Source organism: Saccoglossus kowalevskii, chromosome 4, assembly GCF_978046115.1.
Source record: "Saccoglossus kowalevskii chromosome 4, keSacKowa6.1, whole genome shotgun sequence".
NCBI lineage: Eukaryota > Metazoa > Hemichordata > Enteropneusta > Harrimaniidae > Saccoglossus > Saccoglossus kowalevskii.
This window is the reverse complement of record NC_140644.1, coordinates 10980787-10994324: the sequence shown is the minus strand read 5'-3', so window position 1 is coordinate 10994324 and position 13538 is coordinate 10980787.

Sequence of the window (13538 nt, the reverse complement as noted above, 5' to 3'; positions counted from 1 at the left end):
TGAAAAGTCTTATTTTCCCTTAAATGTGCCAACATGACTTCCTTAGTTGTCTAGCTGACATTTCTTTATAATCTTCCAATACACGGATGGAGTAGGACAAAAAAGGCGTCCAGATGTAATTTCTATATGACAATGACAATAATTGTATTTCCTTGTATCCATCTGCAGTTAATACATTATGCACAAAATATAAAAAAAATATAAATAAATAAATAAATATGGTTACAAGAAAAAAGAGACATCACGAAGCACTGCTTATTGCGTTAATAGGCGATTGAAAATATTAATTACAAATAACATGAAATAACATGCTTAATTTAACATTATCATAAAAGAAAAATTACATTTCATGATATTGTTCTAACAAATGCATTTTGTACATTTGTTTAAATGTGTGAAACGATTTACAATTTTTCCGATTATTATCAATACTGTTCCAAATGTTTACTCTAGCACAAGATAAACACGAAGCTTTTACCCTAGTCTTTATAAAGAACTAATACACTGTTCTTATTTCAATAATGTCATATTATATGACTTATAAAAAATAGGTTTTGTTTGATTACTATACTCTGCTTTTGCCGCCACTCGTATAGCTTTTTTTTTGTAACAAATATAAGCTTTTCAATGAAGATTTGCACGTGCTGCCCCACACTTCACAGCAATATGTGATATATGGGATTATAAGCTTTTCAATGAAGATCTGTACGTGTTACTCCACACTTCACACCAATATGTGATATATGGGATTATTAATGATTGATATAAAGTAAATAAAGTAAACAGTTTACAATCAATTATCAGCCCAATGAATTTGGTTGAATAAACACGCTGAATTTCTTTGTTATTGATTTTTAAAGACACATCATCTCTTACCTCTCTGCAAGATACAATATGATGTAATTTGTTTATAACAAATTTAAAGACAACTTATTTACTACAAACCATGTCTGCACATGTTCAAGCTCTTGATATACGGTTGCACATAATTGTCTCAAGTTTTTACCTGAACAGAAGATATTGGTATCATCTGTGTATAAAATAAAATTAACACTTAGAAACATTACAAATATCATTTACATATAGGATAAAAAGTGAAGGACCCACGATTGAACCCTGGGGCACGCCACAACATATATTTTCTAAAGAAGAATCAGCGCCCTCTATTGATACCAACTGCTTTCTATTACTTAAGTAATTACAAATCCAATCTGACGCAATGCCCCTTATCCCATACCATTTCAGTTTCTTAACAAGTAATTTATGATCTATTGTATCAAATGCCATTTTCAGGTCTATAAAGACCCCAACCGTATACATGTATTTAGAAGCAACCATTGCATTTGTAATTTCTTCTGTCAAATTCAATAAAGCTAAAGTAGATCACGATATTTCTCCTGAATCCAAACTGACCTTTAAACAATACATCATTATGTTCAATAAAATTTAATAGCCTATTATTAAAAAGTTTTTCCAAAATTTTGGAAAACTGAGGCAGTAGTGATACTGGTCTATAATTTGAAAGGGATGTTTTTTCACCAGGTTTAAAAATGGGCACCACTTTAGCAATTTTCATACAGTTTGGAAATATCTAACATATGTGTGCAAAAGGTGTTGCAATTGAATATATTACAGATTTCACAATATGATATTTAATCCATCATATCCCCTAGAATGTTTGCTTTTAAATGTTGAAGTCTCCCTTATAATTTCTTCACGTGTTACGCCGTGTTAACTGTATAAACACAGTGTTTTATACAGGCATACTCATATATTTACTAAAATCTACATTTATAGAAGGAATTTTACTAGCCAAATCAGACTCAACATTTACAAAATAATTATTAAATCCCGTAGCAATATTAGACTTATTATCAGTTACAGCACCTCCACATTCAAACTTGTTTGGTATATTACTGTATGATCTGTATCTGAAAGAGTATTACGGCGAAACTGTGCCTAGGGAGCTAAAACAACTTCAGCTAAACGAATCGTCTAAGTTTCAAGTGGAGGCGATGTTTTAATCAGTTTCTCGGTTCCCAAGCAACGATAACAACGAGTGCTAAAAACGCAAAGGCTCGCGGGTAGACGCTTGTTTGTGAACAATGCCACGCAATAGCCATCTGACTCATGCGCAGGTGACGATTCCCCCGCTTTAACGCGTTGGCATACGTCGCGAGGGATCTGTATCGAACACGATGCATCGACTGTATCTGACTCTAGATTTGTACGTTCATTCAAATAATTACATGCAACACTGGGCTTGCATACCGTCTTTTCTTTATTTTGTTTTTTAATATTTTAAATAAAGAATTTTATGAACGCATGAATGATTTTTTGATAATTAATAAAATATTCATAAAACATTCACTCTGGAAGACCCGAGTGAGCTTTGATTTTATTCCCAATGGGTCTTTGCGGATGTCCTTCAAACCTATTGACCGAATTACCGATGCAGTATTGATCAAGTTGTTTTCAACCTTCATTTGAAATTTATAAATACATGTAGTTATATAACAACTATTCATTGCTTACAGGAAATTAGCTGTCATCGAATTAAATTGCGATAGACGTGGTTTTTCGCTATCTCTGTTCATTTTCGGCAACACTATTTCGTCTTGTACTATGGGCATTTTTATCTTTTTTTTATGTTTGAAAACAACAACAAGACTTGACTTTTTTGTATGAAGCAAGTCTAACGCAACATATACATTTGGTATTTTTACTTGTCAAGGAGAGCGCCCTCTCGCATCCCGTCTATTTTCTATGCATCGACTGCATTTGCCGTTGGTGGCGTTATCGCAGAATGCGCAAGACACTGAAACTTTGTATTTGGTTGATTACGTTAATAAGTTTCAGATTCGTTCACAATTCGTTCTTGGCGCGTGCTGTATCTGCACTAAACAACTACACATTCCCAAGAGTTCATAGCACAAGGTTAAAGGGCGGTGGCCGTTACGCTGCGTCGTGTTCGATATGAGACTCACAGCGACGTACACAACGCGTGTAAAATGAAATTCGAACACGCGCTGCGCGACGACCACCACCCTTTAAATGTCATTGAGAGAAACTTTGCAATTTTCCCACAGTTCGATATGATACACCCCAACTATATTAGCAACATCTTTGTTTAAACAATATCACTCTCATTTGGTTAATACAGCCATTGTTTTAAATTAACGTCGATGTTAACTACCATAATTTGTTTAATAACATAGCATAATGGTGTTTTTATTTTAATACCCACCTGCACCCGAACGCCGGAAGTTAATATCGTTAAATTTAAGTTACACATGTATTTTTTTTTGTCTTTTGTTTATAATACTCAATTATTGTAATTGATATGAGAAATTATCATTTGTTAATTAAAGGCAGTGAACACATAACGCATAGCCAATGTGTGTATGCTATTAAAAGTAGAACTGAACACAAAAATATCGAGGCTCAGACTCATTGAAGTTCGGTAGATTACTGGCGTCCCTGTACGTCATCGCCCAACACTCAATGCTCACGCTCTTAAGCAAGTTTAGTTATCAATATCACCGTACTATCAATTATATTTGAGTCATGAAAGCTTATTCTACCATAGTTATAACTAGAAGTCTATAATTTTATTATTATTTTATTTATCATTAATTTTTATTTTAATGATCTGTTTTAGTTGCCAAACAATAAGATCATAGCGGCCCCTCATTTCTATTATTTTGATCCAACCTCGAGATAAATAAAACGGGCAATTTACGTAAAAAAACTGTTCGTCTTTAGACCAATGTACTGTTACATACAACAAACTGAAATATCGAACACATATATACATATTCTGGATCAGTATGAAACAGGAGCAAAATGGTATCATACTTTGTTGTATCAACGGGGTTAAATAAAGCACAATGTAAATAGTACTGTCTGAAACAATGGAAAAGTGAAACTTTAATGGGAATCCATGTTAAATCACTATGCCATAAAAATAAATATTAATCATAAGAGTTTTCTAATAATTCTTTACAGAATGAGTACTCATCATAATAATTCAAAGGATGTTTTTTTAGGTGACCGAACACAATTTTGAGATATAATAATGAGACATTTTTAGCATAGCAACTACAGAATTCCCCATTTTCATAGAGATTTGACATATTATAAAATAGTGAGGTGACTTTACTTTTTTACCGGAATTATGGTAACCACAGCGTAAAATAGAGGTTTGACACACACCTTTCTTATAAATCGCGTCCTCTATCGACGATGTGCTTCACTGCGTAAATCGGTGAATGAGAGAGGAGGGACGACCGTGATTGGCAGATTATATTTTTTGAGAATCGTGAATCAATCAAATTATTTCATGTGGTTGTGAAATGATACCATCTCGTGACACATTAAATGCAATATTTACCTGCCACGAATCGTGGAATTTTACCTTTATTATTCGCGATCGGTGAAATGACGAAGAAAAACGACAATTCTTTGCTCGGTTTATAATCGTAGGAAAGTGTTTTCGAATGCTAGCGCCATCAGCGCTATAATTTGAAAATGTACCATTGAAGTTACACCGGTGTGAATCATTGTGTTCCCGACACAAACTAAATAACAATTTTAAAAAAATTCAATGTAAAAATTATGCATTTTCCCAACACGCAATTCATGGGTTTCTGTCAGCGTTTCAAGTTAATGTATTCAATATTATGCATGGATCGGCATGGACCCGGCCATGTCACATATGTCATTGCTTGGTCATGTAATATCTCAGCACTAGTATCGCAAAGATTTACCTACGAGAAACACGTGGAAGACCACATGAAATATGTCGAATTAAAGATGATATACTATGTGATAACGCTGTTACTAAATGCGAGTTTCAGAAACATTGATCAAGGGTTACATATTTCTCAACACATATAGCCTCGTTCGTAGCCAGTCGTTTAGTAATCTCTGAAAGCGTCTTTCAAATATTTATAAATCGCACCACTGTATTACACGTTAATATGTTACTTGAAAAACAACCCAAATCCTGAAAACTTTGCCTTTGGTTGGTCATTTTATCATTTTGTGTGCCAGCACGAGGCGGCGACATTGCGCACCGTGAACTAAATTCCAACGAGCCTTGCCGTCTGCTGACCTAATCGGACAGAACATCGCGCGCACTACAACCCCGCACACCCATATTATCTACTTTGTATTATTTTCATATCCGATGTAACCATATATTCGAAAACATATTAATAAATCACGCTGGTCGATATGCACCTCCATCACTTTTGGCTTTGAAGTCCAAGGTCGTCGCCATGCGTCGTTTTCATTAAGAGTCCCGTGCTACGTACATAACTCGTGTACAGTAAATTGTTTGTTGACACGAAATTAGAATGAATGTGTTACTCTAACAGAAATAGATGGTGCAATTGTCAAACACACAAACTCCGAGAAAGCTCTAGCGACCGCAGTAGGTCACGTCGGAAGATACATTTATGTTTAATATAGTCACGGAATCGAAGATACGTACGTATGCCGATTGGCTTTGCCAGGACACTGCACCACCGAGTGACCAAGTGGTCCGGCCATAATCGGAATTCAATGGTTGATTTTGTTATTTTTGTCTCCGCTTTTCTCTAATTCGAGTTTAGATCCTTAACGACAATTTTATAATATTTTTAGGTTATCCGTGATGTGTCAAGCACTCTGAATGCCTTCTTAATTTGCATATTTTTCACTCAAAGCAAGCAAGGTTTAATATGATAATACTCCTTGACAACCATTGATTATGTCTATTTCAATTGTTATTTTGCCGTATTTCACTTTTTTTTTATCACAGTATTATAACTTTTATTTATCAGACGTTATCATGAAGCTCGATATATTTTAACAGCATAATTGTATCAACATTCGTCATGCGATTTAAAATTTTATTTTATTGTCCAACCCTTGAAAATAAAAAAAAACATGCACTGTAGACATTTTAGCTATACTTACGCATCATTCTGATATTGTTATGTACCCAAATAAAGTAGACATTTTGGCATCGGTAAAACTGCATCTTGTTAAGGGTTGAGGGACTGTGGTTAAAACTATGAGCAAAATCAAGCCCATTGCAAAAAAAAAATGATTTTTGGGATAGCTTACACAGAAATTGATTATATTGTCCTTAGTGATGTTCATCAGTACGCAATACGGATGTTGTTTTGATCGGATTGAAAATAGTACATTCATTATCTGTCATTGTCGCTGTAGATTTATTTTGTGTACGAGTGTCGTAATACAAACAGTTGAAATTTTTTTTTTAATTTTCATAAACCAAGAATAACAAATTCTCCTTGCTCATGAGAAACTCATGTCTGTTCAAAGCGTCGTCCAGTGCTGAATGGTTATTTGTTTTTATAAAGATGGTTCAAAAAATGGTAAAATAGTAAATAAATAAACGCTGCTTGGACTGATAAATATGATATATAGTAGATAATATTTGATAATCGTTGTCCCAAGTGACTATTAAAAATAGCTAGATGTTTCGAGCAATAGCTCTTTATCGATAGCATACAGGAAAATGTTTAAACGCACGAACATGTACAACAACTATAAAATCCATAGAACATGGGTTGTTTTTTACCGAATAACTCATTGTTATTTGAATGAAATATTTTAAAGCCGCGTTTGACTCATTGACAGAAATGCAATATTGCTTTCACTTAGGTGATTTTTAGGATTCGCTGTCATAAACGTCATTTTTGGTGATTTTGCTGTCACTGTCATTTTCTCGACAGTTTTTGACGAAACCGGAGCTATGTTTTAAAAATATATGCAAATTTGAAAAGCAACCACTAGACTGCCTTATTGAAACGCGATAACCATAATCACAGAACCTAGAGGTCTGATTATCATCGTCTTTATACGTGTAACTTTTCCTGATACTCACCATTTGTTGTCATTGTTTACGAGAATTTGTCGTTTGCACACAACAGAGATAAGAACAGTCATTCGTTCGTCCTTATCTTGCGAAAATAATATTTGGTCCTATTTCCATTTAATGGGAAAATGGATAACTTGATATATGGCGTATCGTTCAATTAGTTTTTGGTGTAAATAACAACTTGACAATTTTTAACAAAAAAATATCATCTCTGGTGTTCCAGTATTCGTACAAAACTCTTGACAAAAGTAGATCAGTGTAATATGTAAACGTTCCACTCTGTAAGTAATATGAGATCATATTAAAGACAATACAACGGTAAATGTGATCAAATCCAACTACTAAGAAGCTTTGTAAACTTTCGGGGAAAATACACTAAACGTCCAAAACCTGGACCGTCTCTTCGATAACCATGTGATAACTAAGCCTTAAAGTGGCGAAGTTGTTGAATTACGTTTTTTTTAAAAATGTAATACAACTATTATTTGCAAATCAGAGACAGGATGTGTCATATCAACACCTAATAACCCTACCAGATTCCGGGTCATTTTACCATTACCATAGCAACAAAATTGCAATGTCAATACATGTTTGAAAACTGGCATGGTGACTGTACATGTATTACATATATTACATAGTTGTGATGCGGTTGCATGCATTAGATATCTGTGCTAAGATTACTTGTATTAGATGGTTGTGCTAAGATTACTTGTATTAGATATTTGTGTTAAGATTACTTGTATTATGTGGTTATCGTAAGATTACTTGTATTACATGGTTATGGTAAGACTACTTGTATTAGACGATTTTGATAATATTACATGTATCAAAGTAACTGAACTATATATACATGTCTACGTAGAAAAACGTAGTCATAGATATTAATTTAAATTTTGTATTTTATTTCAAATTGTCGGTTTAATTGTATCTCCCTTCATTTTGTCTACCTGAATACTTGTTGGGACATCTAATCTCATAAAACAAATGCTGTGATAATGTGTTGTGTCACAACTTCCGACGACTGACGTCATTCAGTACAAAGCATACACCCTTTTGTCGGGGTACGGATACGTTGCAAGGTCCATTGCCTGTTCTGTCTATTAGCGTGAGTATAGATATTTTACAGATGACAACTGAGTACTGTTTTGAAGAGTAGTTTGTTATTAGACTTTTCAGAAGAAACTGTTCGTTCATTCGGCCTGCATGCACTGTGTTGTCATAGACACGACCACGTGAACGCGTGGCGAGTTCCGTAAAACGTGTATTGTAAACATGCTTCTTTATTTTATCAATAAATTATCACCATGTGGAGCCCCTATTGTTGGCACGTGCGAACGAGGGCATTCATGCACTGAAAACAAAAACCCTACAAAAGAAGATTGTCTTTGACATTTGACTGTATTATATGCTGGGTTCTAGTGACAAAGGATTACCCGGGAGATAATTAAACCAGTAAATTGAGGGTTTTGACGTTCTTCACTCACGACCATGTGTAAATTAGCGTCAAGGGTTATCACTACATGTGCTTTATACAAGTTGGTGAACGCAGGATGGATATTCACGTTTTTTTTTTTTTTTTGCCAAAATTTGATTATAGATTAGACCAAACTAACATACAATAAAAATACATCTGAATTCCCGGAAACAATATTATATCATCATTCTATTCTATTCTAACAAAATTATTATCATTTATATTTGGCAAAATGTGTACATTTTAAGTTTTGTGTGTGTATGGTTCTTCATATTGCTATTTTGGAATTCAAATATTTAGTCTGATTATAAGACCGATAGCTTCCTTTCGTTTTTGTTGTAATTTTAAGTTATTCAGCTGAAATAAATTATTACGCAACATAGTTTCCAACACTTATTAATAATTATAGATATATAGACCTGCAAATGTCACACAGGATGTGTGGTCTGTGACATTTTGATTTGCTCACGGTTTTAGTGATTTTCCGTCGGTGATTCCGTGTTTAAAAGTCAAACAACAAACTGTCTGTCAATTATGAGATGTGTGTCAACGTACACTTGACCTTCAAAATGTCATAATCAAAACAGAGACCATGGAATAGTGTACCTTTGTTCAATGAGTACGGACAAATTGTGAATTGCTCTTAGTAGGACTATTTGGTGCTAGTAACACTTGACATTGAAATTCAACCTTCGAATAGTGAAAAAAACAATGGCACTTCCTCTTTAAGATGAGACCCACGTGTTTACGCCTCTGATCTTAATCGTTTTGTTCGTGTTGAATGTTGAACACCCATATGTTATATATTTTCCTATTAGTTTACTAGTAATCTTTGTGTCATTTTTCAAAATTCAAAAATCTGTATCCATTTTTTTTTTAAATTGCATAATATGTCTAAAGTATTGTTTTATAAACTATAATTACCCCTCCCAGGAATGAGTAGACAACATGTGACATAAATCCACGTATTTAATGCATATGAATCAAAAAATAAAGCAGAGAAAATTATTTTGTTCATAGCTTAAATTCCCGTCTCTTGGTTTATTTTGAAATGTATATTAGTTTGTTTTGGAGAATTTTCAATTAAGCACAAATATCCATAGCTTACATTAATTATTTATTGTATAAATGTAACAACGTTTCAGAAATCAAACATTACCAAACACCGTTTATCTGGTCAATACTGTAAATACGCCGGCGAAGCAATTGGGTACTTAGTGCTAAGTGTTGCGTAGATAATGAAATGAGCTTAACATAATCCAGGAGATCACTATAACCGGTAAATCCGGTAAGAGGGTTTATGGTTCAACCGGTTAAAATTATAATTAGTCGGCATTATATGGAATGTGTGAAAACGTTGTTTAGCTCCCTTACTACTATACTGTCTATGCTTTAACGCGTGTCAGTAAAATAACTAAGACTCAAAATTATAAATTCAATGACTTCATTAAAATTCTTGGTTGCCCCAACTTTTCTAATCATAATTTTACTCTCCCATCTCCATTTCATAATAACATTCAGTTTGTCCTTCTCGTGTATGCAATGTTAACCTAACCATTCCATCTTAGACCTTCGAACGATTAGAAGTCAATTTTTTCATCTACCGCAAAACATATCATAGAAAATTTATCCTTTTTTTTCAAAACTGTAGATCAAGATTTGGAAGATTTTGAAAATTATATTCAATAAAAAAATTAAAAAAAACATATGAAAAATGCTGCACCAACATTTTAGCGTGAAAATGGGGCGTTGTAGAATGGGTTGTAGAATAAGCAGTCATCTACAGCAAGTGGAGTTTTCATTATAAGTGTGACATATCGATGGTTCCAACAATTGAAGTAAGTCCGAGTTGTGGCTCTACATTGATGGGGTATATATTATCCTGATCGGGAGAAACGTGACGTAGTCTGAAAACAGGTCTAAGGTCTATAGTACAATGCACCAAAGTCAAGGTAGAATAGGACTAGACGGCAGAAATCAAAGCCGTGTAAAATGTTCATTATCTCTGTGCTCTGAGTAAGTGGATATATTAAACAGAGTACACCTCGAACATCGACATTATCTCAAAATATTAGCGGCTCTGCATCATATATATTGGGTGATTATTGGGATTTATATTAATTCGAATATTTTTTAGATACTAGTACCAGATAAAATGTATATGTTATCAGCGCGCCGTAAATATGCAGGTGTCGTCTTTTTTCGCCATCAATGTCAATAGAATGAAAGGGGTACTGGATATTAACTGTAACATAGTATTAATATCTATGATGTGTTCGGAATCCTCATATTTTTACGTAATTCAAATCCGAATAACGCATGCGTTGATTGGCTAATAAAATAAAGCAGACTTTCGCCAACACCACTTTATTGACCAATCAACGCGTTTCAATATGACATTTGCTGAAACTACACTGAGTTACGTTAAATTTCTGTTCAATATAAAGACGTTCGCTCCAAAAACGGGTTGGGTTACTACATGTAGTCTATTTTTCAACAAAATAAGGATTATATTTTAGAGAATGGCGGCCATTTTGCCAGTTACAGCACACTTCAACTATCATGATTCTTATGGTGTAGGTCGGTGACATGTAGTTAAAAAAAGTAAATAATCTTTGTGATATACTGAATTATATTTTTTAAAAACTCTGGGTATTAAAGGGGGCAAAAATGGAGCTGTTCGATGGAAATAGGAATGTTTGAAAAATACACATTTTCTTAACGATGTTTCATGTTAACATAGAACTAAAACTCAATGATTGTACATAATAAACTATTTGAAACTGTTAATTATAAGTAGGTTTTATCTCAATCGAATATTCCTAAACTGGATGTAATATGCCCGGGGTAATAGGCGTTAATGAATGTCGATCTTTATGCAAATAATAGTACGCTCTAGGAAGTCTCAAATACGCGCTCACAAATCACGATTACTGCGTTAGTTGTTAGCTTTCAGAAGCTGAGAATATAAAGGATAAACATGTTATCAAATTCTTGACCCTATGTTATCAAAAAAAAACAAAACAAAAAAAAACTCAGAAGTTATAAAATTACTACACTCGTTTAATAGATAATATTTGGAGGGTAACTCAAATTATTATACATCTGTCACCGTAACGCCATAAGTTACAGCGTGCCGTAATTTTGCGGTATTTTACGGGGGTATTTTCATACTACCATATTAGGAAATTCGAATTCCAAATATGGAATGATTACGCGCGTAAGCGTCCTCTAATAATAAAAACAAACATGGCTGCCACCAGGATTTGACCGGACTCCATACAAAGAAGTTCCCTGATTCTGTTCTAAACTTTTTGGATTTCGGCATTCCCATGATATATCCTTGGAAGGAAAAGATGTATAATAATAAGGTTATTACGAAGATACCTCAAAGTATGCACTCAGACAGTACGCTGTCGCATCGACCTTCGCTGCGCGTTGGTCGATACTGCCGCTGTACTGTCTTCGTGCATACTTTGAGGTATCTTCGTAATAACCTTATATTATTCATAACAAATGATAGTGAGATCACAAGTGAATTGAACCACGATCGAAATACTACTAACCCAGAAAGCAATGCAGATATGTCCATTACATTATTATATTTTCTCACATTTTCTTTTAGAGAATATTTTTCATATTTACAAGTGAAAACTGATACTTCCGTCTTTTCATTCCACCCCGCAGCCCATACTGCGCTCAATTGTGCCATGCACGTGCCTTGGGTGATGCTTCTCTCGCCGTTCATATCATGGTGATTATTTAATTTTGTGTATTTATTTTATCGTTTTTCGACAGTAAGCTCGGTTGATTGGGTCGTTATCACCCAGATTTGTTCATTTCAGACTGATGTAAAGGATCTTTTATTTTCGGTGATTACGTTTGTGAATTCGCGGTCAAAACCGACAATTCATAAAATGCTTTAACAATTTCCGCTTATGTTTCTTAACTATTAATTATGGTCTAAAATTGTTTTGTTTTTTGGTGAAAGTGTTGTTCAAGTTTGGTCTAGTGAGTTTCTCGCTGACTGGTTCACTTCGTGACGTCATCTATATATTCTATCCCCGCAGCAACGTGGTTATCGGACTTATGGTTTTCAGAGTTCAAATCAACCCAGGGTCGAAAATATCCGAGTTTTATAAACTAACGGACGCCATATTGACACTGGAAATGGACACAGCCTTGTCACATAGTCTCAGTGACTAAATATTGTCTGAATACTAGTAGTTTCTGTGGCGAAATGAACTACATGCAACCTCAGCTCACAAGCTTGCAATCGAAACATACAACAAAACAGAAGAGACAACAGTGACATTCAATATCGGCAACTATTGCCTGTTGTGCTGTTTTTTAAAACCAATGTTAATCTCAATTTTTGGGTATTTTTGAATCTTCGGACCACTAGGTCTGCTTGTTTTGTTTTTTTAAATGAAATTATCTTAACAATGTCATATTTTGATTGTGATGAGTTTAGCAAAAATATCGCATTTTATTTGTATATAGATATAAAGCAGTGAATTGTAATTTCGATCCCCGGCATGTGCGATGCTATATCGTCACGTAGGATGTGCGCAATCGTCAGTGTAACTATGTAAAGAATGTCCAGATGATACGAAATAATAATTAATCCAAATTTTACGATTATCGCCAGGTACATGACATTCCAATACAGGTTTGTATTAACAGTTATTTATGAATACGTGTGTTATCCTGATTCTGCAGCCACATATCAACTTATATTGTACTAGGAAGCAATTATATAAATTATAGATATGCCTAGACGTACTGGGAACAAACAGGCTCTTATCTGTTTTGCTTTCCGGACAATTCTCCAGTGAGCTTGGACCTTGTCTGTGGGTCAGTAATTGGAGTCAGTGATTTATATATACAAAACAAATCCACTGTTTGTTGTTATCAGTCTGTAAGTTTATTTTAATATGATTGGACTTGTCTGCCCACTGTCATTCATCATACCAACATTAATATCAAATCGTCGCGTCTGGTATGCTGTGCAAAAAAACTTACCCAAATGTCAGCGGTTGGCCATTCACATATCAATGTTTTAATGTTTTGTGAGTTTTTTGTTTATACATAAAATGAGAAACTTTTGTTTCATTTATTGTTTCCATCCCTGTGTGAGTTTTAAAAATGCACGGCTTTGTTTTCATC